This window comes from Cetorhinus maximus, chromosome 15 (assembly GCF_964194155.1).
Source record: "Cetorhinus maximus chromosome 15, sCetMax3.hap1.1, whole genome shotgun sequence".
Classification (NCBI taxonomy): domain Eukaryota; kingdom Metazoa; phylum Chordata; class Chondrichthyes; order Lamniformes; family Cetorhinidae; genus Cetorhinus; species Cetorhinus maximus.
In genome coordinates, this window is record NC_135893.1 from 23,980,386 (window position 1) to 23,999,750 (window position 19,365).

The 19,365-nt window shown below is 45.1% G+C and overlaps 1 long non-coding RNA gene across 1 annotated transcript; it reads left to right on the forward strand.

Annotated features, from left to right (window-relative positions):
* The first annotated feature begins 10,150 nt into the window (after window positions 1–10,150).
* On the forward strand, window positions 10,151–17,804 carry LOC144690544 (uncharacterized). The gene is made up of 3 exons (XR_013578904.1): window positions 10,151–10,283; window positions 15,523–16,333; window positions 17,191–17,804. It is a non-coding gene; the product is annotated as an uncharacterized LOC144690544 (long non-coding RNA).
* The last annotated feature ends 1,561 nt before the right edge of the window (window positions 17,805–19,365 follow it).

The window sequence follows — 19,365 nt, forward strand, 5'->3', positions numbered from 1 at the left end:
CAAATTAGGTTCCTAACATGGATCAGTGGGAAAGTTGACCGACCATTAGGCTGCCATGAGAGTGCCAAGGGGAAAATTTCAACTTGACTCCCCACTGGAGGAAGTCTGACTTTTAGCAAGACTCCCGCCCGACATGATTCCTGCCACTGGCGTGACCGGGAAATTCCACCCAATATTTCTGTTATAGGTCAATTTTTTTTTGTGAAAAATATACTTTATTCATAAAATATCTGAAAGAACATTACAAAACATTTCTAAATCGCTATCACAAAAAGTACAATCAGACTCAACTTTTCCACATGGATCACGAGGTACTTTAATACAATCAATGAATATTACAATCATTTCAATATGGTCATTACAGACAGTCAGACAGTGCAATGGTATTGGTGTTATCTACATACATCATGTTGAACTCTGAGATGCTTCAATACAATTATAATACAATTAGTATTCAATGCATAAATTCATTGTGAGCTGTACAGCCCGAGGGGTGTATACCTTTCCCAGCCTCTCGGTGCACTGTGGTAGAAAGGTCTTAGACAGCGACCCTTCCCCATTGCGCCTTTGCGGCAGCTGCCCCAAGCTTTAGTGCATCCCTCAGCACGTAGTCCTGGACTTTGGAATGTGCCAGTCTGCAACACTCGGTCGGGGACAACTCTTTGCGCTGGAAGACTAACAAGTTTTGGGCAGACCAAAGAGCGTCTTTCACCGAGTTGATGATCCTCCAGCTGCAGTTGATGTTTGTCTCGGTGTGTGTCCCTGGGAACAGCCCATAGAGCACAGAGTCCTGTGTCACAGAACTGCTCGGGATGAACCTCGACAGAAACCACTGCATCTCTCTCTAGACCTTCTATGCAAAGGCACAATCCACAAGGAGGTGAACAATGGTCTCGTCCCCACCACAGTCACCTCGAGGGCAACGTGCAGAGGGGGTGAGATTCCTGGCGTGTAGGAAGGATCTGATGGGTAGGGCCTTTCTCACCATGAGCCAAGCTACGACTTGGTGCTTGTTGGAAAGTTCTGGCAATGAGGCATTCTGCCAAATGACTTTGACAGTCTGCTTGGGGAACCATCCCACAGGATCCATCATCTCCTTTTCACTCAGGGCCCCTAGGATGTTACGTGCCGACCACTGCCTGATGGACTTGTGATCAAAGGTGTTTCTCTGCATAAATTTTTCCACGAGGGACAGGTGGTAGGGCACAGTCCAACTACTTGGAGCGTTCCGCGGCAGCGTGGCCAGACCCATCCTTCGCAACATCGGGGACAGGTAGAACCTCAGCACGTAGTGACACTTGGTGTTTGCGTACTGAGGGTCTACGCACAGCTTGATGCAGCTGCACACAAAGGTGGCCATCAGGAAGAGCACGTTTCTTCCCCCCTTCTCCAGAGGCTTGTACATCGCGTCCCTGTGGACACGATTCATTTTCGACCTCCAGATAAAGCGAAAGATGGCTCGGGTGATCGCCATCACGCAGGAGTGTGGAATGGGCCAGACCTGCGCCACGTACACCAACAGTGAGAGTGCCTCACACCTGATGACCAGGTTCTTAACCGCAATGGAGAGGGAGCGTTGCTCCCACATGCCCAATTTTCTTTTCACCATAGTGTCTCGCTCCTTCCAGTTTCTAATGCATGCCCTGGCCCCCCCGAACCATATCCCCAGCACCTTCAGGCCGTCAGCCCTGACGGTGAAGGGGACAAAGGATCGGTCAGCCCAGTTCCCAAAGAATGTGGCCTCGCTCTTCCCACAATTTATCTTGGCTCCTGAGGCCAGTTTGAACTGGTTGCAAATGTGGATCAGTCTGCGCACTGACAGCGGATCTGAGCAGAAGACGGCGACATCGTCCATGTACAGGGAGGCTTTGACCTAAGTGCCTCCACTGCCTGGGATCATCACTCCTCTTATGCCCGGATCCTTCCTGATGGACTCAGCAAAACGTTCTATGCAACACACAAACAGGACAGGGGAGAGAGGGCAGCCCTGCCTGACTCCAGATTTAATTGGGAAGCTGTCTGATTCCCAACCATTGATTGAGACTGCGCTACTGATGTTAGTGTAGAGCAGTTGGATCCAGTTGCGGATTCCCTCCCCAAACCCCATTTTGGAGAAGCACATCCACCATGTAGGTGTGCGATATTCTGTCAAAGGCCTTCTCCTGATCCAGGCTGAGGAGGCAGGTGTCCACACCCCTGTCCTGTACATAGGTAATCGTATCCCTGAGCAGCGCGAGACTGTCAGAGATCTTCCTGCCGGGCACAGCGCAGGTCTGGTCAGGGTGGATCACCAATTCCAGAGCGGACTTGACCCGATTGGCGATGACTTTGGGCAGAATCTTATAGCCCACATTCAACAGTGAAATGGGTCGCCAATTTCTAATTTCCTCCCTTTCCCTGTTGTGCTTGTAGATGAGGGTGATGATGCCCTTTCCTCATGGATTCTGACACGCTGCCGGCCAGGAGCATACTCTCGTACACTTCTAGCAGGTCTGGGCCCATCCAGTCCCACAGAGCCAAATACAACTCTTGTTATAGGTCAATATAAACTGGAGCAACATATCTGCCTAAGTATACGTTCTTGTTGCAGTAAGGGATCTGGTTACTAGGGGACTGGAAGCATTCCACTTTGTACTGCATGTAGTGAGCTGTGGTCTAATGGTTTAACCCATTGCTTCCTGGGGAGAGGAGTGAGATGCCATCTAGGAAGATCTAAAAGGTGAAAGATGCACATTAATTGAGGAATAGGAAATAACATTGAAAACTGATCAGCATTTTTGCACAAACTTCATTTTCTGCTCCCTATTTGCATTTCCCTTTCAATGAGACAACAGAGTGATTGCAATGCATAATGTGCGCTTTGGAGAATTTCACAATGCAATGTTTTTTTCTCTACATTGAGGTTTACAGAGTTCTTGTGACCGTTTTTAAAAAAGGAAAGGGCCCCACATCCGACGTGTGAAATGACGCGCGGTGATATTGCTGCATGCCATCGCGATATTTCCATGGGCGGGCGCGCGATAATCTCCGATGCGCGCCCGCCATTAATTAACGGGCCACTTAAGGCCCTTGAGGCACCAATTGACGGCGATTATTTGGGGATTGTGCAATCTTCAGGTTGTTGCACAGGTGTAATGGGCAGGCGGGTAAGACACATTTGTATAAACCTCATCCACCGATGGGATAAGAAGGGTCAATGTGGCCGTGAATGTGCTCAGTCAGATATTTAACTTGGAAAGTTACTGATACTTGCCTGTGTGAGCAGAAATACTTCAAAACTCATACTAGCTGCTTGGACAGGACTCACAACCTTCAGGTCAGCACTCTACAGTGAAGATCCTTTTTGGGGCCTGCAGGTTTCAGGAAGCTTTCCCTTAGCCTGGGAATGGGAGTTGTGCTCTCCACTGGAGGCACCTCCTCTGAGGAGGAAGGGAGGGACAGAAGGGGGAGGAGGCCAGGAGCGCACATTCAGCCTCCAGGGAAGCCACCTTTGGGAGGAGAGGTGTAGGCACAAGGGGCTCAGGGCCAACAGGAAGTCCAAGGCAGAAGGGGCCGCAGAAGATGCCACTATCCTGCTGCCAGGGTTTACAGGTGACGAAGCAGCTACCTCAATATGTCAGAGGTGCAGTGCCAAAGGAGGCTCCGTCTCTCAAGGGACACAGTCAATTCTATCTGTCAGATGATTAGCCCTGAGTTCTCTGCTAACTGTGTGGGCAGACACCCCATGCCAGTGGCTCTGAAGGTCACAGCTTCCCTCAAATTCTATGCCTCTGGCTCTTTCCAGGGCTCGGTGGGTGATCTTTGCGGTGTCTCCCAATCAGCTGTCCACACTTGTGCCAAGCAGGTACAGACGCTCTGTCCAGGCATGCATTGACCTTCATCCACTACCGTTGGGACCAGGTAAGCCAGACACAGCGAGCCAGAGGCTTCATGATGATTGCTGGCTTCCCCCACGTCCAGGGTGCAATAGACTGTACACATGTGGCCATCAAGGCGCCAGCTGGTGAGCCCGGTACCTTCGTCAACAGGAAGGGCTTCCACTCCATGAACGTGCAGATAGTGTGTGATCACAGGATGCTGATTCTACAAGTCTGTGCCAGGTACCCAGGCAGCTCCCTCGATGCCTACATCCTCAGACACTCCCAGGTGCCGGGGCTCTTCAGTGCTCCAGCCTGGCTGGATGGATGGCTGCTGGGTGACAAGAGCTATCCCCTCAGAAGGTGGCTCATGACGCCTCTCCGCCATCCAAGAACAGAAGCTGAGCAGCGCTACAATAGGAGTCACGCCTCCACAAGGGCTGTGGTGAAGAGAACCATTGATCTTCTCAAGATGCGCTTCCGATGCCTGGACTGCTCAGGGGATGCACTCCAGTACCCCCCAGATCATGTGTTGCTGATAGAGGTTGCACGCTGCGCTCTCCACAATCTTCTGCTGGAAAGGGGCAATGCTGTGGATGAAAAAGATGTAGAAGCAGTTGCTGCGGCTGCACATGATGAGTCCAGCAGTGAGTCCAAGGAGAGCATGCGCAGGGAAATGCTGAGGGGTTAGACGCTAACCCGGGCATACTCCAGGGAGGCAGGAACACCCGGGAGGCTTTAATCCAACGAACCCACAGCTAGAACACCACAGATGGACCTGCAACACAAGCCTGTGCTGCAGGCTCGATACCTGAGTGCTAAATCTGCCTGGATAGGAACATTAACTAAGAGCCTTGTCAATAAAGCTCAATGTGACACAGCTCATTCATAACATCATGGGTAACCATCCACCTGCAGAGGAAAAAAGAGGTACCCTGAGCCATGGTCACATGTCTAAATTTAATGATATAACAAAATGAAGTTAAGGAAACAAAATGACAAAGGTGTTAAACAGCACACCAACTAATCATGACCTCATTGCAGGCAACACAAAAACACCAATGAGAAACCCAAGGTGTGCCTAAGGTGCCTTAAATTTACGCTTGCGGGTGCTACATATAGGTGCTCCCCCCTCGCTGGCACTGGCATCTGAGACAGCCTGCTGACTCTGCTGTCCTGTTGGCCTCATTGATCTTGGCGGCCGTCCTCTGGCCTGTGGAGCCTGTGCTGTCCCTGCCTGGGAAGGAGCTGCCTGTTCCACAGCTGGCATCTCCCCAGTCATCGCAGCCTCACCGGATGCAACGGTCACTGTCAGAGGGGCAGAGGAGCTGCTGCCCTCATCCAGAGCGCCCTGAGAGGAGCCCACAGAGATGACAGGCAGCTGTGTCTCCGTCAGCTCCTCCAGCAACCGTGAAGTGCCCTCACCGCTGTGCCCCAGGACACTAGCCGATGATCTAATTCCCATCGAGGTGCTAGTGTCTGAGCTGGTACCTGCCTGGCACAGATGGTGTGACGCTGGTGGGTCAGAGACTTCAGGGCCCTCAGGTATGAGAGGGAGCCCCTGTGCCTCCTCCTCCCGGCTCTGCTCCACTGATGCCGAAAGGAAGAACAAGGACATTTGATTAGTTAACGTGGAGACAAAGTTAATGTGCATCTCTGTTCCCCAGATCATTATGCGCTCATCCTTCCATAAGCAATGGTCAAGCCATGTTGCAAACTTCAATCACTGAACATTCAGCAGTTCCATGGCTGCTGGGACACTAATGGTGACCTCAGTCCTGGGCAAACATACCTGCCCGTGGCATTCCAGCCTCACCGACACCGGTGGACCTGGGCGCATGGCGCCTCTCCAGGTCGAGGGCCTCCTGCTCAAACCTGCTAATGATGGCCAACTGGGCCGGCCCTCCGCCAGTCCTCACCCGCTCGGTGGCATTATGAGCATTCTTCTCCTGAAAAGGAGAGAAGAGCATTGATTAGTGCAACTTGTACCTGGAATCTCTTCGCTGCCGTCCCACCCCAACCAGAGTGGGGCATTGCAGGGCTCCAGTGCCTCCTCACCCAGCAGCTGCCGCACACTCACACAAAGATGCCAGGCCTGTCCCCCTCCCTTGGCCAAATGCTGCCTACATCACATTTGGCACCACACGATCTAACCTTGCTAAGCAAGAAGGCGCCAGCACGTGGAATGCCAAGGGCAGCAGATGGATCGGTGCCCCGCTGCCTGGAAGTTCCCCTCCCAGTATGTCCAGCCAGTAGGTCTCAGCTAGTCAACAAAAATGATTTCGTTTTAAAGCTAGTTCTTCTCCCATCTTTTCCTTTCCACCAGCGGGAATACTAAATCCTCAGAAGTAATTCTGTTATAGTGAGAATTTTTCTGACTGCATATAGGTAGCTTCTTGGTGGATACAAAACACAAGAATTAGCCAATTCCATAAAGAAGTTTGATCTGGAATGCACTGTCTGAAAGGCTGGTAAAAGCAGATTCAATAGTAACATTCAAAAGAGAATTGGATAAATACTCAGGGGGAAAAAAAATTGCAGGACCATGGGAAAAGAGTGAGGGAATGGGATTAATTGGATAGCTCTACCAAAGAACCACCACTGGCACGATGGGCCAAATGGCCTCCAATAGTGTATCATTCTATGAATTGAAGGAACAGTGCCCAATAGTTAGTTCCCTTGACCAATTCAATCCACTCCATCTTTCCCACTAGCAACAGTATCTTCCCACATATCCTCAGCAAATTCCATGTCAGCCAGGAATCCAGTTGTTAGAATTTCCTTAACAACTCCAAGAATGGATTCAAACCTCATGTCAACTGGCAAGAACATTACAGAACTCATCAGGAGAGCTTGCAAAAATACAGAACTAGCATTGTAAAAGGTTCTCTGCTTCAGAATAAGCAGTTGATGTGATCGCCAACTGTGTCAGACACAACTGTTTCCTTTGCTGGTGGAATGAATTTACAGAGCTAAAAGTATCTGGCAATGAACCCTGTCTTCTGTTCCCCTTTCGAGCTTCAGGGTTTCTATTGGTCCTAAAGGGGTTTTTGTTTTAAATTATAATGGGAAGAATTCAATAGGATGAAAATTGACAGATTCTACAATGGACAGGCAATCTGCTCACAGGCCATGAAGACAAAAATGAACCCCAAAGTATTGCTGAGAAAAGAGACATGCTATAAAAGCTTTTCATCTTGCACTCATCAGGAGAGCTTGCAAAAAATTGCCAACAGTAATGGAGGGACAACAATTTATACTGCATAAGAAAAGAGTGCTGATTGGTTGGCAAGTGGAGGTGGAAGCATTGCCATGGAGAATGCAGCATGGAGCAGTTAACTGCCCAACTTTGTTCAAATTCAAATCGGGCAGGTTGACTCTGATTGGTCTAGGCATTGCCCTGGAGAATGACTGTTCTATAAGCTTTTGTTTAGTTGAAAAAGGTGCAATGTGTGGACATGTTCCTTCTGCCTGCAAAGGACAGAGCCCTGTGTGTGAATATATGTGGCTTCTAGCATGTGTAAGTGGGCCACACAGTGAGCCTGACTGATAATCTTAAATTGGCTTTCAGTGTAATTCTTAGCAGGTGTTGCCCAATTGTGGAATCACATCTAATGTTGGATGCTGTTTTGAGTTTTGCAAGCACCAGCTGACTGTATTTTGTCTGTTGCAAACAGCCAAAGGGACATGCTCTTTGGTACCATCCGCCAGTCATTGGGATGCACAACCTATGTACCTGGCACCACACCAGCACTGAAATTCTTATACCACATTGCTCATTTGTGTGATAGGCAGAACATCTTTTTGGCTTTAATTGCAGCATCACATCAGTGGCAAGTATCACTTGTGTCGCTGCTGCATAGTAACAGTGTGCAATGGCCAGCTTCACCTGTTGTGCACTGGGCACTTTTCAGGACTGAAAGTGGTGGCCTTAGGCCCATTCATGAGTTTGCGCGATATGCAGCGAGCAATGATCTGATCAGGGTAGCCATTATCCTGCAGGGTGGCTTTGATGCCCCTATTTCAGCATCAAGCTTGCACAGTGAGCAAATGTCTTGGGACCCTATTTACGAGATTGCCATTAAGGACAATCTTATAGCTTGTGGAGCTGTAATAATCCCAGCATGTATATTGACAATTGAAGGTAGGCTTGCGGTAGAGAGTAGTAGAGAACCCATTGGCAGATTTCTCAACTAGCACATTAGCACTAGCACAAGGGAGCTCGTTTTGACTGCTCCATTTCAAAGCTGAATTTGAGCGCAGGCTGAAGCTCATTAAGGTGTGTAAGGAAGTTCTTTCATGCAGCTGCAAATTCAAATATAGTAAACGTATAATCTATGTATCGGAAATATGCAAGGGTGGGAGGTTAGGTGTAATTCCATCGAAGATGCTTGTGAGAGCTGAACTTAGAGGGGATTCCATGGCAACACCATCTATTTGGGTTGATGTTGTTAAAACTGAACTCAACTGCATGAGTTGTTGAATTCATAAGTTCAATGAATACAGATTCAGGCATTGGTGGTGCGTCTGGATCGCCATGATATAGGATGCCTATGGCTTCCTTTAGAGGTACATTGGTGAATGGGCTAGTAATGTCGAATTAGCGCATGGGCATGGCATTGCTATCAATATGCAAGTCCCAATGTGTTTTTGATATAAATTTAGATTTATAATTCTGAAGATTAATTCCCAAAGGTCCAACACTTTTTTTATTTGTGGAAAATGACTGGAGTGAGGGGTCAAAGGGAGTTTATGTATATAAAAGGAGAGAGATTATTTCAGCCATCACTAACTATTAGTCCATATCAGTTTGAGACACAAGGTAGAAGTGAAGGATGTCCCCAGTTGTGCAAACCTGGACAAGACTAAGTTAATCACAGAATCACAGAATCACAGTGCAGAAGAGGCCCTTCGGCCCATCGAGTCTGCACCGACACGTGAGAAACACCTGACTTACCTACCTAATCCCATTTACCAGCACTTGGCCCATAGCCTTGAATGTTATGATGTGCCAAGTGCTCATCCAGGTACTTTTTAAGGGATGTGAGGCAACCCGCCTCCACCACCCTCCCAGGCAGCGCATTCCAGACCGTCACCACCCTCTGGGTAAAAAATTTTTTCCTCACAACCCCCCTAAACCTCCTGCCCCTCACCTTGAACTTATGCCCCCTCGTGACTGACCCTTCAACTAAGGGGAACAGCTGCCCCCTATCCATCCTGTCCATGCCCCTCATAATCTTATACACCTCGATCAGGTCGCCCCTCAGTCTTCTCTGCTCTAACAAAAACAACCCAAGTCTATCCAACCTCTCTTCATAACTTAAATGTTTCATCCCAGGCAACATCCTTGTGAATCTCCTCTGCACCCCCTCCAGTGCAATCACATCCTTCCTATAATGTGGCGACCAGAACTGCACACAGTACTCCAGCTGTGGCCTCACCAAGGTTCTATACAACTCCAACATGACCTCCCTACTTTTGTAATCTATGCCTCGATTGATAAAGGCAAGTGTCCTATATGCCTTTTTCACCACCTCACTAACATGCCCCTCTGCCTTCAGAGATCTATGGACACACACGCCAAGGTCCCTTTGTTCCTCAGAACTTCCTAGTGCCATGCCGTTCATTGAATACTTCCTTGTCAAATTACTCCTTCCAAAGTGTATCACCTCACACTTTTCAGGGTTAAATTCCATCTGCCGCTTATCTGCCCATTTAACCATCCCGTCTATATCTTCCTGTAGCCCAAGACACTCAACTTCATTGTTAACCACCCGGCCAATCTTTGTGTCATCTGCAAATTTACTAATCCTACGCCCCACATAGTCATCTATGTCGTTTATATAAATCACAAATAATAGGGGGCCCAGCACAGATCCCTGTGGTACGCCACTGGACATTGGCTTTCAGTCACTTAAGCATCCTTCTGTCATCACCCTCTGCCTCCTACAACTAAGCCAATTTTGAATCCACAAGCAGGAGACAGTGCAATAAGTGATGATTTTAAAACAGAGGGGATGCAGGAAGAAGGAACAGAATGCAGGGTGGCACATTTCAAGCTTAAGAAATTTAAGAGAGTGAAACTCAAAGAACAGTGATCTTATCAGTATTAATTGAATGAAGAGTGGCAGGCGAGGTCATGAAACTGGAGAGCTTTCCGAAAATGATGTGTTCTCCAAAAATCTGATTCACAGAAATTGGCTTTGTATCAGCAAAATGTTCCTGAAGTATTATTTATACATATAACTGACTAACTGGGCTCTTCCTGTAACATTGTTAAATATTAATTAGGCTGAATGTTCTTGCACAACATTAGCGGTTGTTGAAAGTTGATGATTTAATAAGCCCCAGAAGGAGTACTCTTATGTCTTTTGCACTGTGCCGGAGCTTTGTCAAGTGTATTTAGTTTGGCTCTGCGGCAGTCAGGTAAGTGCTATATGATTAACAGAAAGCTGTGAGAGTATTTAAAGTGGTAAGTTGCACTTCCAGCAACAAATGTATGCCAGGGCAAAGCTAGTCCACAGCGTATCAAACTGTTAATGTACAATTTAAGGGAGTCAAGCCACTTGTATAATTAACATAAGCTTCCACCTCAACTTCTGCTTTGTGCTACTTTAATGGGGCAAACAGAAAATTTAAAAGGGATGCATAGAATCACAGAATTGTTATGGTGCAGAAGGAGGCGATTTGGCCCATCGTGTCTGCAATGGTTCTCCGAATGAGCAACCTACCTCCATAACCGTGTTTCCTTTAAAGGTAACAGTCTAATTCCCTTTTTAGATGCTTCAATTGAACATTATTGACCACTTAAAGGTGAGTGGCTGCAAAGTTACTTTTACCAGGTCCATTATTTAAGCCCATATGAAAATTCAGAATGGAATTGAAATATTTGTCAGTTTTTGCTAAAGCTTTGGGGGACAAGGAAGAGGAAGAGGAAAGTAATGCCAAGCAAACATAAAGTAAATGGAAAACAATGTGCAGGAACAAAATTATGGCAGCACAGTACCTGACCTACTGTTTGTTAGATTGCAAATGCACATACTGCTGTGTGAAATCAATCAGAGGAATGTTTCCCATTCTGAAGGACAGTAGAACACCTTTTCTGTCAGGAAAGAGTGGCTAGGTCGAACAGTCTGTACATAAAATAATTATGGGTTAGAATCAATTCAGCCCATGAAATTCATCCATCCAGAGAGGTCCTAATGCCCCCTCCCTGTATTTCATCATCCAATTATTCCCTAAAAGATTCCAAGCTTTCTGTCTCAGCTATTCTTTCTGGTAGTCTCTTCCATATTTTAATCACTCTGTCAAACAAATTTCCTGAGTTCAGCTTCAGAATTTACCTTTAACTAGTTTGAACCTGCACCTCCTTGTTCTCCTCTCAGAGTTCAATTGAAAGTCATACTTTGGATTTATCTTTTCCATTCCATTTTTTTGGGTGCCATCTACAAGTCTCAGCAGCCTGGAAATATTGTCACCCAGGAACTGTTCAGTGCTTTGATGAGCTGTTTCTTCCTGTTGTTACAGACAGGAGAGAGGCAAACTGGATTTCTTTATCCTCTCCCTGTCTGTAAGCAGAGGTGTTTTTGAATTATTTTAAAAATATGCTGCGGCATGCTTTCACCAAAACCTTCAATTTGTTTGGTCTGATTTTATAGATAAATATAGATAGTTTATGATTAACTCAGAAGGTTAATTGATTTCACATTCAAACCCGGGACAGGGTGGGGGAGAGGGGGGGATGGAATTGTTTACAACCTCACACACTCACATACACACACACACCCACACACAGATACAGTAAGAGGGGATAGAAAAGAGGGAGTTCTTACAACTATGGGTAACAACAATAAAAGAACCACAGAAGTGAATATTAGTTCACGCGAATTCTAAAGTCCATGAAGTCAAAGTCCAGAGGGTGTTTTCCTTTGTGGCGGAGTTCAGTCCTGATGAGTTCCTGGTTGGAGACAGCAACACAAAAATCCTTGAAACAAATGACGATGTAGCATGATGGAATTTATGTGCTAATACCACTTGGCAGGCGATGATCAGAGATTTTAAAAATCAAACAGATTATGAGGAATAGAGAAATGGTAGTCGGCTTCTTGATCAACCAGGAGATCTGCTGGAGTTCTTTCTGGTCGGTGTTAAATCAGCAGACTGAGCTGTGAGGCTAGAAATGTAATATTAAAATGGTCCAAAAGACTAGAAGCATGGGGTCATGTGACATGGCCCATTAATGAGTTAATTGCAGCCTCGCAAGCAGTTCCTGTGCTTCTGGTCAAAATCCATTATTTTCCTTTAGGAGTGAAATGGTGGCTGTCAACACCTCATCAGGTATAACGTGTCTCGATGTCTCAGCCTTTGTTACCGTCCCGGCTGGGGGGAGTTAGTTCATTTGTTAGTCATCTAGTTTTGTGATTATAATGTGGCCTTACAATGCAGTGTGAGATTCCACAAGGATGAGAGTGGAACTCTTATTTCTGTAATCTCTGTTGGAAGCTTCTAGAACAGTTAGCCAATCTTGTGAATCATGTGACCTGTAGCAGACATCTTGCAGTTGAGCAAAAGTCCATTTTTAAAATAGCAAAAAGAATAAAGTTTTGATGTACACAGTTTTGATTTCTTTTCATATCTTATTGATGTGACACTGTGCACAGAGAAAATGCTAAACATGTCGCAAATAAACTGTTGTCACCTAACCTGCAACATTTCAATAGCTGACTAGCACAAGCCACTGGTAGTGGCTTCAAAGGAACTAATGGCATAAATGTTTAATACACCCATGGGAGAAACCAATGGTGCAAGGTGTTTGCAGGTGTGTCACTAATAAATGGCATATCTCCTTTCCTGTCCTGTAGGAGTAGCTTGTCATGATCTGACATCCCATCAAAGTGCTTATTTTAATTTGAGAATCCATTGAGTGCTGTTGAGTTATTCAACTATGGACACCTAAATACTGAGCCCAATACCTTTCTCACTTTGTGGCCACCAAAGTAGATTCCAGCATTGTTATTGGATAGTAATCAGGAATGCTTTGTTGAATTGGCCATTCCAGCTAAACTTATTAATTAATAGATCTGAGAGTTTAGTGTCAGCAACATTAATACATTATTAAGAAATATCCGATTAGCATATTTCTGTCTTCTGCCTTACATTATATCGATAAATCAATCATAATAAACGTGTAGTTGATACACCTCCACAGTACTTAAATGTAGACAGTCCACTGGGACACCTTTGGATAGCTTGAGCCTGGACTCTTCAGTTCCACCTTACACCAGTATACCCTCCCTTTTAGACTCTTGTTACCATCCTGTTAGGGGCTGTTAACGTTTAAATAAAAAAACAAACAGCCAGCAATTAACCGCTAGACCTATGTCACAAGATTTCACTTTAGACAAAAGAAAACTTTATTGTATACATAGAGTGAAATTAAACAAAACAAGCACCACTAACTTAATACTATAACTTATGCTATAAATGCAGTTCTACTTTTCACTTGCCCCCGCCCCCCAGGAGTTCCCCTATCCTATGAAATCTTGAAAGTTCATTCACTTTTCCTGGGGCCAACCCAAAGGTATGCCACAAGCCACCTGGAATTTACTTTAATTCTCCTCAGTATTCCAGCTATTCATTGAAGTACAAATTACATGGGGATCCTTCCATTAGTTTTTGTCTAAGTGATTCTCCAACTTTCTTTAAAGACCTCACAACTGTGGACTCTTCAGTATTTTGTACTGGCTTTGGAAAAACATAGACTGCTTTTTCCCAGACTGCTTCCCCAACTTCTGTGCAGCGGTTTCTAAGCTAACTACTCAAACTGACTAGTGTCTGCCACAAGGCTCTGTGAGGACTACTGTAGATTTCTTCCACTAACTGTAAGCTAAAGATAATCAGCTGCTTTCCCCCATGAAACCAAAACTGAAGTGTCTGTTTCTGTCAGTAAACACACACAAATAAATTAAACAAATGAACCTTTTAACCAAATCTCCACCCTGAATCATTATTTCTATAGGAAGAATTTTCTCCCTGTTGGGAGGTTAGGCGGGAGCGGATGCGGGCGTGCGCGCCACCATTTTACATGGGCGGGCCAATTAAGGCCTGCCCAACGTGACGCGCACCCGGAAGCGCTGAGTGCTCCCTGTGTGGGTGGGGGGGTTGCCTGAGTCGGGGCCTGTGCTCTTTCGCGCACATGCAAGAAAGTGTGCAGAAATCTCCCTGAGGCACAGAGCTGCCTCAGGGACATTAGTCAAAGTGCAAAAAAATTTAATAAAGGGGGGAAAAAAAAAATTTACATGACCCCTCATGTAAAACTGTCACATGAGCTGGGACATATCTATTAATTTTGTTGAAAATGAAGACTTTAAAAACCTCCTTGAAACCTCATCCCACCCGTGGATGAGGTTCCATGAAAAATGCGAAGGCCACCTGGGCCCTTCGCCTGTCCGCCAACCTTAAGGTTGGACAGGCAGCTCAGTTTATTGATTTAATTGATAGTTAACTGGCCTTAATAGGCCTTTGACAGTTCAGCGGACCCGCAGTCGGCTCGGGTGCGTGCCCGCCGAACTGAAAATCTGAATGATACGCGGTGATGTCGGGACGCACACCTGACGTCACCGCGTGTCATTTTACGCCTCGGCGAGTGGGCCCCGCCCCTGCTCGCCGAGCCGAAGATTCTGCCCTATGACAATGCTGCATGCTTTGGGATGATGCAAACAGAAATGCAAATTAATTATTTTGCCTTTAACACAACTCTTTGATTCTGCAACCCATACAAATAATTTATATTGCTAATGGATTTTTATGGCTCTTTCTCCAGATTCCCTGACTCCATTACAAGCTTAGAGAATGGATCATTCATTGTTCAAGTTTTTTCACTATCAACTCTGACCTTGTAAGATAAACATGTTAGCTTTTAACAGTAATTCACTTCAAGTTTGTTTAAATTGCATTTACTTCAGGGTTGCTTATTAGTTTGCCAATCAGATGCCCCCATTTATCCACTTCTAAAACTTTAATTCCTAAGGCTAAAAGTTATATTCTAAAACATGTAAACCATGAACCAGATTTTCACAACACTCTCTAGTAATCCATTTATGTCATCTGACCCTTCCTTGTCTTCTTGCCTGCTTTTAGCATGAAACTAGCAACTGCAGCTGGGATCTCTCATCTAAGATTTATATGGATGAATTCCTAGATACTTAGCAGCATTAAATTACTGTACTTTTCTTCAGTAATTCTCTCGTTATCCCTAAACTAGCTTGCCTGTGGTTAATGATGGTGACCCACAGTGATTTCTGTTCAAGTCAGGTTATCCTAAGTTAGTCATTTTCTCCTATTTTCTCTAGCTCTGTAACCTCCTACAGCCCTCCAACCCTTCAAGAAGTCTGCATTCCCCCAGCAGAGGACTTTTATGCATCCATCACTCCCTTCTCTTCACCACCGGTGGCCATATCCTCAGTCAAAGCTCTAGAGTTCCTTCTGTAAGCCTCCACCTCTTTCTCTTCCTTATAGGACCTACTTCAAATCTATCACTTTGACCAAGATTTTAGTCACCTGTCCTCAGTGTTAATTTTTGTCTGATTATGCTTCAGTGAAGTACATTGGAACATTCTCCTATGTTAATGATGCTATATAAATGCTGTTGTTTGTGTTTCTATAGGAGGAAGAGAAGGACCATGTTGTGGAAGTGCATGATTCTCGCCCTTTTGTCAATTGTTGAGGGGTTCAGCTCCTGTCCAAGTGTCTGCACCTGTAGCTGGATGCATGATAATCTAACAGTGGACTGCAGAAGTGCAGGACTCAACTTTCTTCCATTTGATATACCCAAGGCCGTCAACATTCTGAAATTAAGAAATAATTCAATTCAATTACAGTCAAATTCCTTTAAGAATACACCTGATCTTCAAGTCCTCCATCTTCAGATGAACAACCTCAGTTTTCTCCCAAATGGCTTGTTTTCTTGGGTTCCTCAGCTAAGAGGGCTTTATCTCTTTAGCAACAAGTTGTCTCACTTACCAGAAAATATTTTCAACAATGTTCCAAATCTGGAATATCTCCTTCTTAATGCAAACCTGTTAGTCAATGTCTCTGATCAACTTTTCTTCCCTCTGAAGAAACTCAGGACATTAGTTTTGTCCAACAACCATTTCCATGTGGTTTCTCCACATATTTTCCTGGGTTTGGGATCATTGAAAGTATTGTCTCTGGCCTTCAATCGTCTTTCTGTTCTCCCAGAGTCACTTTTTGAACCATTGCATAATCTCAGAATATGTTCTCTCAACGACAATAGACTCGAGTCCCTCCCTGAGAAGGTCTTCTATGGTTTGCGCAACCTGACCTGGATAACATTAGCAAATAACAACCTTCGAGAGCTACCCCCTAAACTTTTCAGTCGCACACCACTCCTAAAGCTCTTTCTCTACAACAACCAACTGAAGAGGCTGCCAACAGGACTTTTACATTCGGTAAAGGTGAGACAAAATGAGTTAACATTTTTAGGTTTCCTCTGAAATATTCAAATAAAGCGGACAATGTGGGGGGTGGGGGGAGGGGGTGAATTTCTTTAAATGTCCCCCTATCCCTGCCCAGAGGAAACATGCTATGCTGGGATGCCGTTAAAAAAAGCCCGTTCCCATCCTGTGGGGACTTTGACGCTATTGATTTTTAGCGGTGGCTGAAGCATTCACTTAGATCAAGTGAGAACTTCATACCTGCATTGCTCATTTTTTTTTACAATAGCAGGAGAGTTATACTATACAATGCACTATGTATTATCCTACTAAGATGGAGCTGTATTTACGTGGGTCTGTCCTTTAAATGCACTAAGTTTAGTTCTTTTAAGTAAACTAAGCTCAATCAGAATTTACTTGCTGTACGGTAATGCAAACTTCACTTCTGAAAGTGTCTTCTCTGTGTTACTTCCCAAATGGCCACTATTTATGCGAGCTTTCACAATGCAGTTGGGTGAAGATAAGCCCAACCAAACATGCACGGTTTCCAGCAGGGGTCATTGGATATTGATCCATTACCCAGGGCACTGAAACCAACTGTGCCAGACTTAACATCATCCCAGCTTCAACCCTCTAACTCAGCACAAATCGGTGATTTAACTTGGGACTTCCTGAGTCGTAAGTCTCAGCTTAGTCACTGAACTTAGTCACTGCTGAGAAGTAATAGCAGCTACGATGTCATCTAATCAAAGTGTCTGTGTGGCTTAATATATTGTAATGGTTTGACAGGAAAAAACTCAATCAAGTGGCTTGGAGTTACATGTGGGAGCTGGAATTTATGTTCTAACATTTACATGATTATATAATGTGTGTTACAGGACCTTACTAACTTGGATCTACATGATAACCATTTGGAGTTGGTGCCTGATGGAATATTTGAGCCACTGGCTAACCTCAGTACAATCAGATTAGAACTTAACCCTTGGAGGTGTGACTCTGGGAATAATTACCTTCGCTGCTGGATCAAACATCACCAAAACATTGTCAAAAGGAGTATCGGCAAAACTAACTCTGTGATATGTCACGCACCAAAGCACCTGGCAGGAAGTGCCATGGTGAATGTGACTGACACAGAGATGGGAAAATGTTAAACTTTGGAACTCATTACCACCCATCACATCACTCACCCAGGTCACTTAACAATCACTTTAATGTTGAAAGAATATTCCTGCAACTGGAACAAAGCCATACTAACCTGTAACTGTTGTCTTCCTGTTACAGAAAACACCATCGATTTCACAATCTAACTCATCCTGAAGTTCAATTATTTCAATTGTGTTAGAGATGGGCAATGAAACACTTTACATTTTTAAACCACCCAGGGCGTGTATCAAGCATTCTCAAGTCACATGGTGAGATGCAGAGTAATGTCTCCCTGGGACATCTCGTTCTCAAACAAGTGTCTGCACCAAAATAACATTTGTCCAGTTTATGTACACTGTGTTCTACTTGGCATTGCTTCTCAATTAAGAATTGTCTTACGGGTCCTCAAAATGGAAGTTCAACTTAAATAGATCCTAAAAATGGACTTGGTAATCAGAAATCAAGAAGGCAAACACTAATTAAATTCATCAATTCTTATTTTAACACAAAATTCCTTCCTAGTAATAGAAAACAAACCATGAAGGTCATAATAAAAACAGAAAGTGCTGGAAAAACTCAGCAGGTCTAACAGCATCCATGGAGAGAGATACTGAGTTAACATTTTGAGTCCAATATGACTGTTCTTCAGAACTTCGGCCACAATGGTCATAAACCTGGAAATAGCTCATTAAGGGAATACCTCTCTGAGCTGTGTGAGGTCCTTCGATATTATGAACCTGAGTTGCTCGGCAGTAAAAGTGTAAACTTATATGCCTGAGTACTAACTTGGAGGTCAACAAGGATGCCAACATGCTATATGAGATGATTGCTGCCAATAGGGATAAACGCTTTTAGCACATCATTTAGATTGGTTAGTTAAATCAAAAATGTTTCTTTAAAACCAAGGATATATAAAATGATTCTTATTTACACTGAAGCCAGTTCAGATCTTAGTTTGGTAGCTTTAATAGCAGAAATTGCAAGATTTCTTTGTCTAGTACGTAAAGAAGGGGGTCTCTGTAAAACAAGAAAGTACATCTCTGATAGGGAGAGAGAGGTTACAGAAGTTAAGATTGTATAGCTGTCAGTGAGATATAAATGTTTCAATTAAATCTATAGGCTTCCCTGAAATCAAGGGCAGAATTTTCCCGTTGTCATTTGGGGGCGGGCTCTGCATGTCTGTGTGTAAAATCATGCGTGGTGAAGTCGGGCGGGCAGCATCGCGATAAATGGTTGGGCAGGCATGCGATGATGTCCGACATGTGCCCGCCATTAATTAACGGACCACTTAAGGGCCTTAAGTGTTCAATCGACGCCGATTTTTCTGCGCCCGTGCAATCTTCAGGTCATCGCACGGGCACAATGGGCAGGTGGGTAGGGCACATTTGTATTAACCTCATCCACGGGCAGGATAAGAGGGCTCACTGGGGCCGTGAATGTGCACAGTCAAGTATTTATTGGAGACAGTTTTTTAAACTTGCCTGTGTAATCCGCAGTACTTCAGAATGCATACCAGCTGCTTTTTCTGGACTCTTAGCCTTCAGGTCAGCACTCTGCAGTGAGGAATCTTTTCTGGGCCTGTAGCTTTCAGGAAGCCTTCCCTTAGCCTGGGAATGGGAGCTGAACTGTCCATTAGAGGCAGCTCCTCTGAGGAGGAGGGGAGGGCTAGAAGGGGGAGGAGGCCAGGAGTACACATTCAGCCTCCAGGGGAGCCACCTTTGGGAGGACAGGCACAGGCACAAGGGGCGCAGGGTCAAGAGGTAGTCCAAGGTGGAAGGGGCCACAGAAGACGTCACTATCCTGTTGCCAGGGTATACAGGCAGCGAAGCAGCTACCTCAATATGACTGAGGTGCAGTGCCAAAGGAGGCTCCATCTCTCAAGGGAGACAGTCAACTATATCTGTCAGATG